This window comes from Lepidochelys olivacea (genome assembly GCF_965140295.1).
Source record: "Lepidochelys olivacea isolate rLepOli2 genome assembly, chromosome: 13".
Taxonomy (NCBI): Eukaryota; Metazoa; Chordata; order Testudines; family Cheloniidae; genus Lepidochelys; species Lepidochelys olivacea.
The window spans coordinates 20,839,481-20,856,223 of record NC_140423.1 but is presented as its reverse complement, the minus strand read 5'-3'; the positions used below and the strand labels follow the sequence as shown (position 1 = coordinate 20,856,223).

The 16,743-nt window shown below is 49.0% G+C and overlaps 1 protein-coding gene across 3 annotated transcripts in view; it reads left to right on the top strand.

The window, feature by feature from the left end:
* Positions 1 to 16,743, top strand: part of SRC (SRC proto-oncogene, non-receptor tyrosine kinase) — a 72,318-nt gene that overhangs the window by 23,934 nt on the left and 31,641 nt on the right. For 2 of the 3 annotated variants that reach the window (XM_084645553.1, XM_084645555.1), the window contains exon 2: positions 10,099 to 10,173. The gene's annotated coding sequence lies outside the window, so the exon portion shown is untranslated. Of the gene's footprint in view, positions 1 to 9,117; positions 9,822 to 10,098; positions 10,174 to 16,743 lie in introns of those variants that run through there. The other variant, XM_084645554.1, reaches the window with a different exon arrangement.

Here is a 16,743-nt window from a genome sequence, read left to right as displayed (position 1 = left end):
GCTTTCATTAAGATGGTTTTAAATTTAACAGGAGCTGACAGGACTGGTGGGTGGGGTCTGGGTCTTTAATACACTAGTCTGGGTCTTGTGGGAGGTGAGACAGCTCCAGGAGCGTAATTTACCATATTCCCCCACCCTGTCTATTTCTTTTATCTTGGAGAAATTTTAGCTGGATTAAGAGGGATGGGGGAGGAAAGCTGCATTGCCAGGAATGACTAATGAATGGAGTTCCTTCACTCGCATCTTCGCTGGGTAACTGCTGAACATTACCGAAAGCAGAGCTCTCGCTCCAGGCAGCAGCACAGGGAATGGTGGGGTTCATAAGGAAGCTGGCTGTTTAACTCCCTGTGGCCCACCTTTGCGGCTTTGTGAGCCTTGTAATGTTTGGTGTGTTCTTTAAGCCCTAGCTCCTGGAGTCAGCAGAGTCTCCCCGAATCACCTTGCATTTGAAAAATAAAGTTTCTAGCCCGTTATGGTTTTGGAGAAAAGCTGGTATGTGCCCTGAGTGCCTTCGGGTCTGAGTCTGTAGCGTGCAAAGAGAAAGAAGCAATTTTTCCTCTAAACACCTTGTGGTATTTTGGGGCCTGACTCATGAATTTTTTGAATGCCTGGGGTTGGCCATGCTGTGAACATCATGACGTGGTTTGTAATGTTTCTTGGCACAGATTTGCATCCCTGCCAGTCAGTTGACAAGGTCAGAGTGGAGTCTCATCAGCCCCGTGTGCCTAGTGAGGCAATGTGATCTTCTATTTATGGTACTTGCGTGGCCTCTATCATCAAAGTAACTGAGGGCCTCACAATCTATAATGCGGTTATCCCCACAATACCCCTGGGAGGCAGGGCAGTGCTAGTCCTCCCCATTTTGGGAAACTGAGACACCGAGACTAAATGACTTGTCCAAGGCTACGTCGGAAGTCTGTCGTGGAGCAGGTAATTGAACCAGGTCTCCAAGACCCAGGCAGCAAATTAACTATTGGCCTATCCTTCCTGTTGGACTGAGCTAGCCATCATGATGATGCACGAGAGGTTGGGAACAACCCACTCTACAGATGACTCTGGCATGAGAACCCTTTGACCTATCATGCGGTTTTGTCTCTTACTGTGATGGGGCTGGTGTGGCCCTTCCCCTGGTTATGGGCTGCAAAGTGTGGATCTAAACTTGCCCAAAGGTCTTGGCAGCAGCTTAGATACAAGCATTTAGTTGAGAACCATCCAATGTCTTTGACTCCAAGCACTCGGATGTCTTCATGGCAGGTGAGAGACCCTGAAATGTTAGGGACTGATGCTGAAAGCTGTTAACCCCAACTGCATTCTGGAACAGGATAGCAAGTTTCCAGTTGCAACACTTCCCCCTAACAAATGGCCTGCAAGACCAGAAGACCTAAAAATGTCTCTTGCCTTGGAGCCACTGCCTTGGATGTTGTAAGAGCTACACTGGGGGGATTGGCACCATGCCAACCTGTAATCGGAAATCCTGCCCTTTAATTACACACTGTCCACTTTGACAGGCTAGAGTTGCTCCAGGCAATTCTCTCTTCTGGCCTCTTCTGCGAAGACTGAGACCCAAACAGGCAAAAGTTCAAGATTTAGGGATGGAACAGAAGAGATCAGCCAAGCAACATTTGGAACTCTCTCTTGCATAGTTCTTGCATGCTGAGAGTGTGGGTGAGAAATACCATTCCCCCCGCCCTGCCCCCAATCTGTTGCCTCAGACTCTGACTTGTAAGACTTGTACTTTCACTCGCTCTTCCATGGAGACCTGGACTACACTTAAAATTTAGATCAACCTAGCTATGGCATTCCTTGGGGTGGGGAAATTCACACCCCAGAGAGCCAGAGCTATGCTACCCCGGGACCCCAGCGTAGATGTGGCTAGATCAATGGAAGAATTCTTCCACTCATCTAGCCATGGCCACTGAGGGAGCTGGATTACTGACAGTGACCGTAAAAACCTCCTTCTGCGGTGTAGGAAATGTCTACATAGCACTTGTAGTGTAATATAGCCATAGTCCCCTCTGTCCCTCTTGCCAGCCTAAAAACTCCCTTCTTAGTCTGGCATGCGGCAGAGGCATTTATTAACCTCTGGTATTGCAAACCATTGAAGGGAAAGCCTGTCTCAGTTTGACTGTCTGTACTTGCCTTCAGAATTAGGCTCTGAACAGGGCCTAACTAGTAGTCACGCACTCTGTTCTCTTTCCGCATCTCCCATCCCAGGGATGTGGCGACAGGGGGATGTAACTGCTCGAATTTTAGTATTCCAGCATGTGACTTTAGCATTACAGCCAGCTGATCAGTGCTCAAAACTTCCCAGACATCAGTTAACCAAAGAGCTGAAGCTGCTCCTATTAGCCAGAGCCTACTGTACAGGGGTAGAGCTGGGCTAGAAATTATTTTCCCATCCTGTGAACATCTTGAGATATCTGAAACCATTCAAATTTGAGACACAAACTCTCAACCTCACACTGAAAATCCAAAAATAAGCTTTTAATTTGGATCAATAAAAACATCTCTGCTTTTATTTTTTAGTCTAATTTACTGAAGTTTCAAAATGAAGTCATTCACTAGAAAACCAAGCTGTCAAAGCCTCCCATTTTGACGTTTTCCTTTCCAAAAAGTTTCCAAGTCACCTGATGGTTTGTTTGTGAAACAGGGTCAATTTCAGTGTGGAAGAATTGACACTTTTCAGTGAAGAGGAGTTTGTCAAATTCCCAGCCAGCTCTATCCAGAGGCAATCTCTGCCTTTGTGAGAAGTCTCTCTTTTCTCTCCATCCCCTCACAAAAAAGCTGTGGGCAAGAGGGAGATCCTCAGGGGTGAAAGTAAGTTAGAGGACTTACCGGTATGCCGGAGTCCTGAGCAGGGGGCGTGGCCTCAACCGGAAGAGGCAGGGCCTTAAATCCCCAGGCCCTTTAAATCTTGATTTAAAGGGCCAGGGCTCCAGCTGTGGTAGTGGTGGCTGGGAGCCCGGGGCCCTTTAAATCACCCCCAAGCTACCCGCTGCAGAGGCGGCTGGGAGCCCCGGGGCTCGGGGGCGATTTAAAGGGCCCAGGGCTCAGGCTGCCACTACCGCGGCGGCGCCCTGGGCCCTTTAAATCACTGAGAAGCCCTGGGGGCTCCCGGCTGCCACCGGTACCTCTGGGCTCTGGCACAGCTTTAAAGGGCCTGGGGCTCTGCTGGAGCCCTGAGCCCTTTAAATCCCCGCCTGAGCCCTACTGCCCAAGCCTTGGGGTAGCGGAGGCTGGAGCTCCAGGGCCATTTAAATCCCTGCCACTGCTACCCCAGGGCTCGGGAAGCAGGGCTCAGGCGGGGATTTAAAGGGACCCGGTGGGGGAGGGTAGTGGGGGCTGGAGCTCTGGGGCCCTTTAAATCCCCGCCACAGCGCCGCTGCCACCGCTGCTACCCCAGGGCTTTAAACTGCCCTCTGGGAAAGGCGGTCCCGGTACGGCGCACGGGCTCTTACCGGTACGCTGTGCCGGGGCATTCCGGCTTACTTTCACCTCTGGAGATGCTGCAGTTCTTACCAGGGTGCTGGCCCTGGACCCTGACTGGGGGCTCCATCCTCTTCGGGGCTAGCAAGTGTGTGCTAACTCAAAAACTTCCTCTCCGCCCACTGTCTCCCAACAACTGGAAAGGTTGAGGGTGGTCTCATTCCCTGATCTCCTCAGCCCTGGGGAGGGCAGAGGGTTTCTCCATCTCTATTTCGCACTCCCTGGCTGCTGTAATAGGCGGTGTCTTTGCTAATGCCGTGGCATTTTAGAGGTCATCTCCAGTGCCTGCTTTAGCTACTGCTGGGTGTTTAGTTTCAAGTGGAACTGACCCTTTGCCTACAGGGTTCTTCTGAATAGCAGCCATGACAACAGCAAGACATTGGTAAGGTTTCACTCTGCTGCTGCTCAGAGCTTTCCCAGGCTGCAGTAGAGGCACTAGAGCTGCTTATCTGCTGATTCAGGAAGGCAATGCTACATCCGTTCACACCTGGCTCCCATATATAAAGTGTCTCTGGCAACCCTTGGGGGCTAGAAACATGGACTTTTGGTTAGCAGAAAGCTTCAGTTCTGCATAGGCTGAAGGCACAGGTTGCACTTGCCAGTAATGAGGGGAGAGGGTTTTCATGTTATGCATAGGATCCGCATACTAGTGCTAGGATTCAGAGTAACAGCCGTGTTAGTCTGTATTCGCAAAAAGAACAGGAGGACTTGTGGCACCTTAGAGACTAACCAATTTATTTGAGCATGAGCTTTCGTGAGCTACAGCTCACTTCATCGGATGCTGTAGCTCACGAAAGCTCATGCTCAAATAAATTGGTTAGTCTCTAAGGTGCCACAAGTCCTCCTGTTCTTTTAGTGCTAGGATTCACGCCCCCGGCCTCTTAGGTACAGTAAGCTTAGCTGCTCTAGGTACAGTACCCCAAAGGGAGGAGCATGATCCCATCCTTTATGGGGCCTAATCCCCACCATTCCTAGTGCTTTGGGACTTTTGCTTTGATGACACTATTTCCCAAGGCCTCTGCTTTCCTGTAAGAGAAACAAGAATGTGGTATCTCCAGATCTTGGTCTGGTAACATGGTCTGTCTGTCTCTCTCTCTCTCCTCCTTAGCCCTTCTGGAAAGGAGACTGTTTCCCCTCCACCACCAGTCTGGAAAGCTGTAAAAGCCACACTGATAGCACTCTGGCCTTGAGATATTTGGGTACAAGGAGCCTCTCTACTTGGGAGTGGTGGGCGGGCGAGTCTTTCTCAAGGAGACAGGCTGGCTTCAATGCAGCTGGATTTCCTCGGGCTGCAGCTGGTGAAGTGTCACTCTGCCAAGGGAGATGTAAGTCACTGGGGTCATTCTCTTGCCCCTTTTAAACTCGTGGAGTAGCAGCTCCAGGGGAAATTCAGGGCAGGAGATCCTGGGTCAGTATAAACTGCTGGGAGACTCTCCCTTTCATTGCTCCACCGTGGGGTGGCTCTCAACTTGTACGGGAAATTCTCTCTTCCCTGTGGGCTCTGTAGGAGGCACCAGATGAGACCCGTAGGCACCTAGCCAGCCTCTCGCCCCATGATGAATACATGCTGTAGTGTGTGAGTGCAGACTGCTGCCCTCTTGACTGTGCCATAGGCCCCATTCTGTTACCAGCTAGTGGAGATTCCCCTAGGTTCAGGTGGCAGGGGTACTGCTTTGGAGCAGGAAGCTTTGACCCCACTGGTGACCGTTATCCGCATGCTGCACACCAGAACTTCTAGGTTCCGCTGTGTCTGCATCCACCTGGGGTCTCTTGCAAGCTCTCTGGGGTGGAGACTGCCTTGTTCATGTTTGTGCAGGTCCTGGACCATGACTGAGGCTCCTAAGTGCTACCACAACACACCTAGCTAATGGCCATGGATTTGCTAGTGAGATCTTCACTTCAAAGTGCTCTTTTTCTCACCCTCTCCACCATTTCTCCTTCCTGGGGCTATAACCATTGCTCCCATAGCCTGTCGGAGGGGAGCGCACAATACAGCTCAGTGCGTCCATCTCCTTGGCGGGAAGCTCCATGCCACGTGTACGGAATCTCTCTAGAACAAATGCGGTGATGGGCTTGCAGATGGGATGCAGAGCACAAACCGAAACGCCAGCCGCTCCGGGGCCTCTGGGCTGGCCGATCCAAAGGAGTGGAAGCAGCGCTGGCCAGGTCTGGAGGCGTTCCCAGACAGTTAATTTTTACTCTCCATATGCCAACGCTTTCTTTTCACGTCCTGTGGCTCATTCAATTAACAACCCCACAGCCTTCCAGATTTGCCATGGATGAAGCCAGGGGGAGGGCAGGAGGAAGTGCTGTCTAAGCACCATGATCTGAACCAAGCTGAACTACGCAGTGGAGTGCCTTGTTTTTAATTGCTTTTTTTGGGGGGGGCGTGGAGGCCATTTGCTAAGATCTGTCTTGGTCTGTCTCCTGAGGGCAGGAATTGCATGTCTCAGCTTATCCATTGCTTCCCCCTCCAGCTCCCTCCCCCCTGTTTGGTCTTAATCAGTGCCACAGCTTGGGGTGGGCGGAGGGTAGTGGATGGAGGGAAGAGCTGTGGTGAAAACCTGGAACTGGACGTTAGGGAAATGTTCCTCTTGGCTGCTGGAAAATGCTACAGAGCTCCAAGGAAAGGGCAATTCTCATGGATCATGAACTCCTTCGCTACTTGGTATCTCGCTTCCCTCCTGCTCCTCCAACAGTGTCTATGGGAGCTGGCTGTTTTAAGCCTCTTGAATAGGGGATTGCAAGCTGCCACTGTTTGGCAGAGTAAAGATGGGCAGAGCAGGCTCTGATGTCTTAATGCCAGGCAGGATGGTAGCATGGTTGTCTGTCTGGTTAGAGCATGAGACTCAAGTTGGGCTACTGCCTGTTCTAATCCCGGCGCCATCACTGCTTTACTGTGATATTGGGCAAGTCTCTTAACCTGTCTGTGCCTCAGTAGATTTCTGTGTAAAATGTGGATCGTGCTTAAACCTGGTGGTGGTGACTAATCCGCTAGTTTGAAGTGCTTAAGATCCTTGGGTGGAAGGTGCTAGGGACGTGCGTGCATTATTTGTTAGTATTGCTCTGCCTATCAACCATCCCTAATTAGAATGGAGGTCTTTCAAGTTCAACATAGACCAGTTTACATCTGTGGCATGGTCTAGTGGACAGCTGCTGGGCTGAATTCAAGGGCCGTGGGTGCTGATCTGAACCCAACTCTGCCATTGATGTAGTGTGTGACCTTGGGCAAGTAATTTCACTGCCTCTGTTTCCCCTTCTGTTTTTTAAAAAAAGGGGGAGGGGGAACTTTTTCCAGTGCTTTGAGATCTTGGGATGGGCTTTTGTCACTTGGCACCATAGATACACAAAGCAATATTCTGTACACTGGCTTCCTCTGAGCCTAAAGAAGAGTCCATAATTTCTCGAAATCCCCAGACAGGATGGTGCAAAAATTTGTTTCCACACCTCCAACCTGACCTGTAAAGAGTGGACAGTGCAATGCTAGTAAGAGGGAAATTCTGAAAAGGTGTTACCATCTGCCCTGGAGTGAGCCCACCTAACCCAGGAGTTAGAGGCACTAAGGATGTCCGCTTCCAGAACATGATTAGCCTGGTCTATGCTAGACAAACTTCGCAAACACTTCCCACTGTGGCTGATGCCAAACAAAGAGAGACCATGGAAAGCTAGTGTAGGCAATACTTATGTACTCATGTAGAGGCTTCAGCAGTGCTGGGGTGGGAGGTGTTGTTCAGCTCGTCTAGGGTTTTCAATATTCTCTACTGTAACTTTTTTCCTTCCTTTGCCGTCCTCTCACCCTTAGTAATATTGTGTACCACAGGAGCACCTAGAGGCACTGAATGGACTTGGTGTGGGGCAGCCCCTGCCCCAAAGAGTTACCAATCCAGACAAGAGACGCAGGGTAGGAGGGTATGAAACTGAGGGGAAGTAACTTGCAAGAGGTCACACAGCAGGTCAGTGGCAGAGATGGGTATAGAACCCAGGATGAAATCCTGGCCCAACTGACTTCAGTGGCGCTAGGACTTCACTCCAAATCTTTAGAGTCCTAGTCCAGTGCCTGAATTGTTACTACCTTGCCTATCTTCCCGACCAGACCTGTAATCCATCTCTTTTCCCATGGATGCTTTTTCTTCGGTGTCTTGGTGGAATTTTTTTAATATCACCTCATTCACTGGTGGCACGTCATCAGATCCGACACGCTGATCAGCTCAAGCCATGAGGGTTTTTTGTAATGTGATTCAGACTAGTCAACCATCTTGCTAAATACAGTGAAACTGTAATACTGTCTTTAAAAATAAAATACTAAGCATCAGCCAAAAAAAGTGCAACTAGGAAGTTTCCCTTTCCAGAACTTCACTGTGGCTCTAACGGAATCAGACAGAGCCAAGGGATGCAGCCTCCGAAGACCTGTCAACTGCAGTGGAGTATGGATGTGGGAAGGGAATCTTATTTGTATGTACTGCAATCCTGAGTTGAGACACTAACTTGAAATCCATGCATCCTGCTGTGCAATTATTTCTAGCAAATATTAGTCAAGTACAAATTACAAACTGTTCTTGTCTTAGAGAGCTGTCAATCAAATGCTGCTTGTTATCCTAATCAACCTCACTAAAAATAGTGTCAAAACTTATTAGCAGGGAGGAGGGAGAGATATCAAACTGCACTGTAGAGCATCTGCAGCATGTTAACCAACGTACTCAAACTGCCAGCCAAAATACCCCAGTGGGACTGGGAGGAGATGTTTGGTTGGCTGGGTCTGCATAGATCCTGGCAATAAAATCCTTTTTTTTTTTCATATCCACCCCAGTGCAACAGAATATTAAAAAACAAAAACAAAAATCCCCCGACTTTAGCCTTTGCCATACCCCCTTGTCTTGGGATCCTTTTAATTCTCCAGCTAAGCGGGGGCTGGGTCAGGTCTTTTATGGAAGATCTCAAAGGCAATCTTAGATGCTCAGGATCACTGTGTGCTCTCATTTGGTCCTTGTCTACACTGATTCTTTCTAAAACCTTTGACCTGTGCAGCTCTGCTAGTGGGAGTTCCCAGGTAAAACATACAGGCAGCCACTGGTATTGAGCCCAGCTCTGAGCCAAGTTAAATACACCAGTGACTGATCTATTCTAGTGCACTCGCCATTGCTAACATAAATGGCACTTCCTGGCTTTGTCTACACTAGTTTTTTTTTTATACAGGTTTTGTCATTTGGATGAAATGTGAAATCATGGGCCTGGCCATTTTCTCATGGCAAAAGATCCCATAGCACTTTGAGTAAAGATGTTGCCCTAGCTAAACCCCAAATTCAGTAGTTATAGTCTGAGTTTCCCCTAAATTTTCATATAGGTAGTGGTGTTGTACCTCCACTAAGTTTTAAATTGTTGAGCATTGTTATAGCTGCTGTGTTCACCCCAGAAGTGGCTGCATTTCAGGGTAGCTTAAATATTCTCTGTATATCCCCCCTCCTCTCCTGTGGATTGAAGAGGTGTGTGGTGCTTTGAGATCTTCTGAAAGCTGCTATAGAAGTACAAAATGAGTGACTTGTGGATTTATTTATTTTTTTAACTCTTTGTGCCCCTGTTGGGGGGTGAGGATTAGAGGAATAACTCCCTGAAAGTGGAATTCCAACTAATGACTACTCCAGGGAGTGACCTTTGTGGAAATGATGAGATTGGACACACACCATGTCTGTGAGAGTACTGGTGACACTTCTGAAAGGATTTGCTTTCAAACTAGAATAAATTCAGCCGAAAGGGGTCCAAGAGCCTGAGCATGGTCAACAAATGGAAGCTAGGTGGTAGAAACCAGTTAAGACCTGAGCCTCCAGTTCACCCAGGGGTTTGGGATGGCATATTGGGCCTATCTGCTCTGCTGCTACCTGTGCTCTCTCTGGGGGCAGGACTTGCGGCATCTCTCACAAGCACTATGATGTCCTTGCCCAGCCTGCCCAGTAGGAAACCTGCATCCGTGCACAGGGCTGCTCAGGCTGCTCTGTGTAGGCTAGTTGCGGGGTGGGGTCGGATCTGTGTCTAAACGCTCTGAGATGAAACCCACAGTTCCTCTGAAGAGACCCAGCAGCTCTGGGTACTGCGCTGGCCCACCTGGCTCATGCAGGGAGCAGTTTCTTACACTGGTGACAATGCAGACACCCATTCAGGCAGACGCTTGCGTTGGGTAGCCCTGGGCTGCCACAGACAACCTCCCCTTCCTTACCCTGTTGATCTTGATGAAGTGGAGCGGAGAATCGTCCCCTCTTTACACATGACTGATCAGAGAGGCAGAAGTTGGCTGGCTGTTGTGGACTTCAGAGACCCACCAAGCTAGAAAGTTCTTGGGGAAGGTGAGGAGGGTGGAGATCACAGCCTCCCTGGCTTTGATTAGCCCTTCCCATAAGCTCCTCTTGGCCAGATGGGGAGGCTGATGGGAAGCCCCCTTCATGGGAGGGCGGGGGTGAAGGGAGGAGGTGTGAAACTGATCTCAAGCTGGAGTACTGAAAGCTGCAAGCTTGGGGCTATCTGTGCTGGGAAGGTGCCCAGGAAGCATCACTGCCTATGGGGCATGCAGTGAGCAGCATGTTGAGAACTCTGTGGTAACCTTTCACTTTATTTGTGTCTCAGATTCCTGAAGAGCTGAGGTGACTTCACATACAGCCACTCCACCCCTGTAGAAAGGCTGTAGCTGGACACATTGAGGTAAGACCCTTTTCCTTTTTGGGCAGAGGGGAGAAGAGGGTCTGAGAGTTCTGCAGTGACTGTTGAACAGATCACAAAGTGAAAGCGAAATCTTCTACTTAGAGGCACTTAGATCCCGAGGCAATAGGCACCTTTAGCGGGGTGGACTTTAGCTAGGTCCCAGGTCAGGTACAGTGCAGCGTGCGTGGGAATGACGCACATAACCCGGTCCTGCCAGAGTAATATGTGTGGTTCGGTGCCGAGTGCAATGGGCTGCTGCCCTATGGAAGCTGTGTGGAGAAAAGTGCAGCTATTGGTTTGGTTTGTCTTCATATCAGCTGGTGCTTCCAGAGCAGACATAACTGACTGTGCTAAACTGGGCATGATGCTTTTAGTTCTAACTGGCCTGTTGGAGACACAGCTGAGGCCTTAAACTCATCCCACCAATGGCCTCAAACTCATCCATTGTGATTTCTTCCCTTGAGCTGAAATCATCAGAGAGCTCCAGCAGGCCTGAACTTGCCTTCTGTGCTAATCCAGCTGCGGAAAAGCCTGCCTTATTCTACCGTGTCTAATCAGCCAGGAGCAAGCGTTTGCGAATGCTGGCTGCTTTTGCACTTCACCTTTGTATGGAGAGGGGATGGGGGGCTTTCACATTAAAGATTCTGTGAGATCCTAATTGCTCACAAACCAGATGTGAACTGGAACCACAAATACGTTTTTCCCCATGACAATGTAGCGCTACCATTGTTTGTTTTGTTTTTTTAAACTGGGGGAAATGATGTGAAAAGCAAGAGGGTTTTTGTTTTGGGGGAGGATGGGCGTGAGAGGCAGGAAATGTACAAGTCAACAGATTCTGGTCCCTCTCCTGAAAAGTGACAACACTTTGTTCCCTCTCTCCCCACACAATCTGCTTCTCTGTGTCCTTGTTGTATGGCTCTGCACGTGGTTTGGAACCCATATGAGACAGGCTGTAATTCTCTGGGGTAGGAACCATCTTTTTTGTTCATATGTGGTACGGTGCAGTGTGCACTGGGCTTCGCGTCAGGATTGGGACTCCAAGGTGCTACCACAATACAGGTAGGCTGTAGTAACGGCTTTGGGGATGATGATTTAGGCAGCTTCCTTCTTGCACCTGAAGCTTGGACCCATGTTCCAAGCAGATCTCCTTCGTAGCGTAGTGGGAGCCTGGAAAACTACTGGTACCAGTGCAGAGACCGTGGTGCTGTGCAGATGTTTGTCTCCTGCCATACTCACAAGGCAAAAGGCCTCTCTCATGAGGTGAAAGCAGCCATGTTTAGCTGCAACCACACTGAAGTTGGCACAGTTCTGATCTTGTGGCTAGGACTAAAGGCTCTCCAGGGAAGTGTCCAATATGTGTTTCCTGCTGGGGCTGATATTACAAGCTTCTCAGCTTGGTAGCTTCCTTTAAGCCCAGTAACTCATTTAACAAGGCTGGAAGAGCTGGAACTAGCTGTGGGAGGGAGCGGAGGAGCCAGCCTCCGGGAGGCTCTAGGCTAACAGGCAGTAGATTCAACTGTATTCTCTCCTTCCTCCCTGCAGCCTGTCTTTACTCCCTTCTCTTTCGTGGCTCATTCTTTCTCTCCCCCGCCTGGCAGAGTGCGTCTGATCTCTCCTTAACTCCGAGACCTTTGCACACAGCACATTCCCTGACAGGTCATTAATAACTCCTTTCCCCCAGGCCTCCCCTGTGCCACTCTTTTTAGCAATACAAATTCCTTTGCTAGACTAACGAATAGGCATTGACCCTCCTGGTTTTATCAGAAGGGGGTGGCTGGAGATCTCCTTGTACAGCTGGCTTTCACAACACTGCTGCTGCTTCCTCCTGGATTGTAGGCAGAGGTTGGAATTTTAACCCTGTCTTTGCCTGAGCGTGGAAGCGTGGCTACCTCCAGCTATTGGCAGTCAGGTTTCTGCCAGTGTGGCTACTGATTGCCCACAGCCAGCTCTTGGTGGGCCACCATTAGCTGGAGGGTGGGTGTTGCCTCTCGCTCTTTCAGAGGCACAGCTCTTTCTCCAAAGGTTGATTCGATGACTCAGCATGACTTCTATTTCGCACAGGGAGGGAAGGAAGAAAAATGTTTTTGGCAGCATCTCCAGCAGGGAAGAGTGACGTTGGGGCACTACCTTACAGTGGGCACTGGGCCTGCTTAGAAGCCAGTGGGCATCCAAGGAATGTTGAGGCTCACTGTATCAGTTGCTGCTGGTACTTTGATCTGATGGCCCTTCCCTATCTATGCTGTGATCCTACAGAGTGTAACTGGTGGAGGTTTCTTGGGAGGAGAGGAATGGGGGATGGGAGGGTGGGCTAGCTGTAAGGGGAGTTGAGCTGGTGGCATGGGGGATGGGATCGAACACGGGGCAGAGGAGACCTTGGGAAGTATGTAGTGTAAGTAAAGGAAGAAGGACCCAGGACAGGTCTGAGCTGTTCACCTCTCCCCCACCACACCACTGAATTCTGCCCCACTCTGAGCCTGCTGTCTGACTGACTTTTCTTCTGTGCCTCCTGGCCAGTGGCCCCGTATGTGCCGTTGTTTCCCTCTCTCCAGCCGAGCAGTAGAACGAAAGGCAGAGCCCTACGACACTTCCTTTTTTGGTCTGTGCGTCCTGTCTCTGCAGCCAAAGCCCTAGAAGCCCACATGAGTGCGAGGCCAAATTAGGCCTCATCAAAGCAGTGCCGGCTGTGGTTCAGCACGAGTCTGTGGGACCCCTTTTTCAAAGGGGTAAACCCGTGGAGGGATGGGGGTTTCCAGCACTTAGGACTCTAAGCCAAGGCACAAACTGTGCACTTGTGAAAGGTGCTCGGGGTGGAGCCCTCCCTCTAGAGGCTAATTTGTGTCCTAGACTCTTGGCCTGGATAGTCCCTGACTTGGAGACGCCGGATACCCTTCCACACTGGCTAGTGTGCTGCAGCTAGCTTCTTGCTCTCCTAGGCAACTTCCTGACATAGGCTCCAAGGTACGCCAGCCCAGCATGGCGGCTTTCTCAGCTGGAGCCTGCTGGCGGGGCTCGTGACGTGGGGGCAGTGGTTCAAAGTGGGTGTGGGAAGGGAAAGTTCGGGGGGACTCTCTCCCAATGAAGTCCCTGAAGATAGACAAGGACTCTCTTGAGAGTAAGGTTGCTGTAGTGTGCCCCACTTGTGAATGGATGGGGTGGAGGAGAAACACCCCCAGGAGTCTGAAACAAGGGCATCAAAACTCCTGCTGCCTGTTTGGGGCCTAAGCAGATCAGAAAGTGTCTCAAGAGGTGACAAGTAACCGTGGGTCTAACGTGTCGGAGTGGCCATTGCTGGGTGCTTTAGACGAAGACCTGCCTCTTTCCCCTCTCCACGCCCCACCCCCCATACACCAGTTCTCTGACGCAAGGTGGGGGGTTGGCTCCTGAAGCAAGGGGATGATTGGTCTTGTTCAACTGTATTTTAACTAGTGCAACTGCAGGGGCGGATCTTACTCATGTAAAAAGCCTGGCCCTTTTCTGAAACCCATTTCAATGAGTTGTGGTGGTGATGTACCCATGAGCGCCTGTGGGGACCCAATTGCTGTGTGAGCAGTACAGTGTCAGTCCCACCTCCTACACCCGTTGCCCATTGTCTTTCCCAGGAGTCATTCTCTCTGGACCAAGTTCACAGCTAGTGTAAGTGATTTCAGCAGAGGAAGAGAGAATTTGGCCCATTGTCTGTCTTCTCCTCCCACTACACACTGATCTGGGGAAGTCCTAGTGAAATACTCTGACACTAGGCTCTTATGGGACTCTGAAAAGGGGACACTGCATTGCATTACGGCACGGTTAAGTTAGGCCCATTATGTCTGTCTTTCAGATGCTCGCCTGCTCGCTCACCAGGCCAAAAGAAAGTGACTCAGAATGATTAGGAAAAATCCCTGCTCTTATGCACAGACCATGTTACGAGACTCTGTCTTTTTCCGTTTGGGGAAGTGTTGTTTCCAGGGGAAATTCTGAGCTGACTTGGGTACTGTGACTGCCCATGTAATGGTGGAAAACGAGCCGTGTGGTTAGTCCCTGTCCTGCATTGCGCGTGTCGTCTCCTCCCTTTGCGCATAGATGGAATTTAGCAGGGCAGAATCTAGTAACGGGAACACGTGGCGGGAGACCTGAATCACCTGAGACAAAGGTAGGAAAAAATAAAAGGCTGAACTGGGGGCAAGAGGGAATGTTTCTGTCTTTCCCTGTCCGATTGTTATTAACAAGTATTCCAGAGTATGAGGAACAGCAGTCTCCTAGATCATATTTTCTGTATTGCTCTTCTGCATGATTTATTTTTAAAAGACCCTTATTCCCTTGGTCTCTGGCTCCTGTTTTTCCTCCATGCACAGGCAAGCCATGACTTTGCCTCCCTTGTGAGATGCCATTGCCACGGAAGTCTCTTGGCCTGCCCAAGGATTCTGTTTTGTGTTCCTGTTGTGCCTTCAGCCTGAGGGGTCCAAGCACTTTGCACAGCTTAATGTTTGAAGTAAAGAAATACTACCCTCACTTCCCAGATGGGGAGGAAAAACTGAGGAGAAGTGACCTGCCCAAGGTCTCCCAGTGTCCGAGTCCAAAAGAAAACTCTGGTCTCCTGACTCCTGGTTCTTTAGCTATGGATGAGGGCCCCGATCCTGCAAATGTTTACATGTACGCTCCACTTTACTACCCTGAGTAGCTCCATTGGAGTAGCTCCATTGATTTCAATGGAGCTATTCAGGATAGTAAAGGTTAATAATGTGTAAGTGAGTGGTTTTTGGTTTTGTAGAAAAACAATTATGCTCCCTGGATCTAGAGGTTGGAAGTGAGCAGACGACCTCAGCTTTTTCAGAAACAAAGGAGTTTATTTTGAAGACAAGATCTAATAATAAAGACATGGGGCTTACAGAAGCAGAACTCATTCCATTAGGAGGAAGGATTTTCCATTTAAGGGGTAGGTAGCTCCCTAAAGCAAAGGCCCATACACCCACGCCTATCTGATCCCACTTTGCAGAAATCATAAGTGGAGATGAGGTTCCTCAACTGGAACACTGTCTCAGAACCTCCTTGGCTCTGTATAGGTGTGTGGTGTATTCCAGACAGTGCTGGAATTGCAAGCTGTCACTTTAAGAGAAGGGAGATGGACAGGGTTCCTGACCCTGCTTGCAGGTTAGGGAGCTCTGTAGCAAAGCATGTGACTGCAAAGGTGCAGCTGATTGGCATCAGTCTGTTTTAAAGCAAGGTGCACTGAGTTGTGCGTGGCTACCTTGAGGGAGTAGCCCGTTTTCTCTGTTTAGGTTCTTGAGCGTTATTTCTGAATTCTAAGGAATAAAGTAGTGTTACGTTGCAACCTTCCAGCCAGAGTATTTTTGTTTTTATCTAATTTCTCTGTCTTGACATGACCATCACAGTGTAGACTTGAACTTGTTGGCTCACACCCTTTAAGCTTCTGTCAGAGAGAAGTTTGCTCAGAAAAGATCATTCTGGGCTTCCAACCTGGCCCCGTGCATTTTGCAGAATCCCTTGCAACTTCCTCCTGCACTGCTTCATCTAACCTGCTCTCAGATTTCTGCCCCACACGTGTATCTGCCATCTTCTCTGGCCCTTGCACAACTGCTCAACTTATTAAGAACTGCCCCTCTCCCCCAAAATGAACTAGCCTAAATACTTCCTTCTGTAGCTTCAGGACATTGCTATGTATCCTGCCATCTTCAGAGACCAAAATAATTCCCTTCTTTCATGTATATCGCTATTTAGAACGTATTTATAGAATGTGATCTTGAGTTGAAAAATGTTGTATTTATTTATATATATATATATATATATATATATATATAATATCACACACAATATTATTTATATATATATATATATAAATATATCACACACACACGGAGCTTAGCTACTAACTACCTAAAATGCTCAGAATCGGAACTCTGTGTGTGTTGCATAAGAATATAAGAATGGCCATACTGGGTCAGACCAAAGGTCCATCTAGCCTAGTATCCTGTCTTCTGACAGTGGCCAATGACAGGTGCCCCAGAGGGAATGAACAGAACAGGTAATCATCAAGTGATCCGTTCCTTGTTGCCCATACCCAGCTTCTGGCAAACAGAGGCTAGGGATACCATCCCTGCCCATCCTAGCTAATAGCCATTGATGGACCTATCCTCCATGAATTCATCTAGTTCTTTTTTGAACCCTGTTATAGTCTTGGCCTTCACAACATCCTCTGGCGAGGAGTTCCACAGGTTGACTGTGCATTGTGTGAAAAAAATATTTCCTTTTGTTTGTTTTAAACCTACTGCTTATCAATTTTATTTGGTGACCCCTAGTTCTTGTGCTATGAGAAGGATTAAATAACTCTTCCTTATTTACTTTCTCCACACCAGTCATGATTTTATAGACCTCAAGCATATCCCCCCCCCCAGTTGTCTCTCTTTTCCAAGCTGAAAAGTACCAGTCTTGTTAATCTCTCCTCATATGGCAGCTGTTCCATACCCCTAATCATTTTTGTTGCCCTTTTCTGAACCTTTTCCAATTCCAATATATCTTTGAGATGGGGCAACCACATCTGCATGCAGTGTGTGTGTTAATACTCAACTGTTGCAT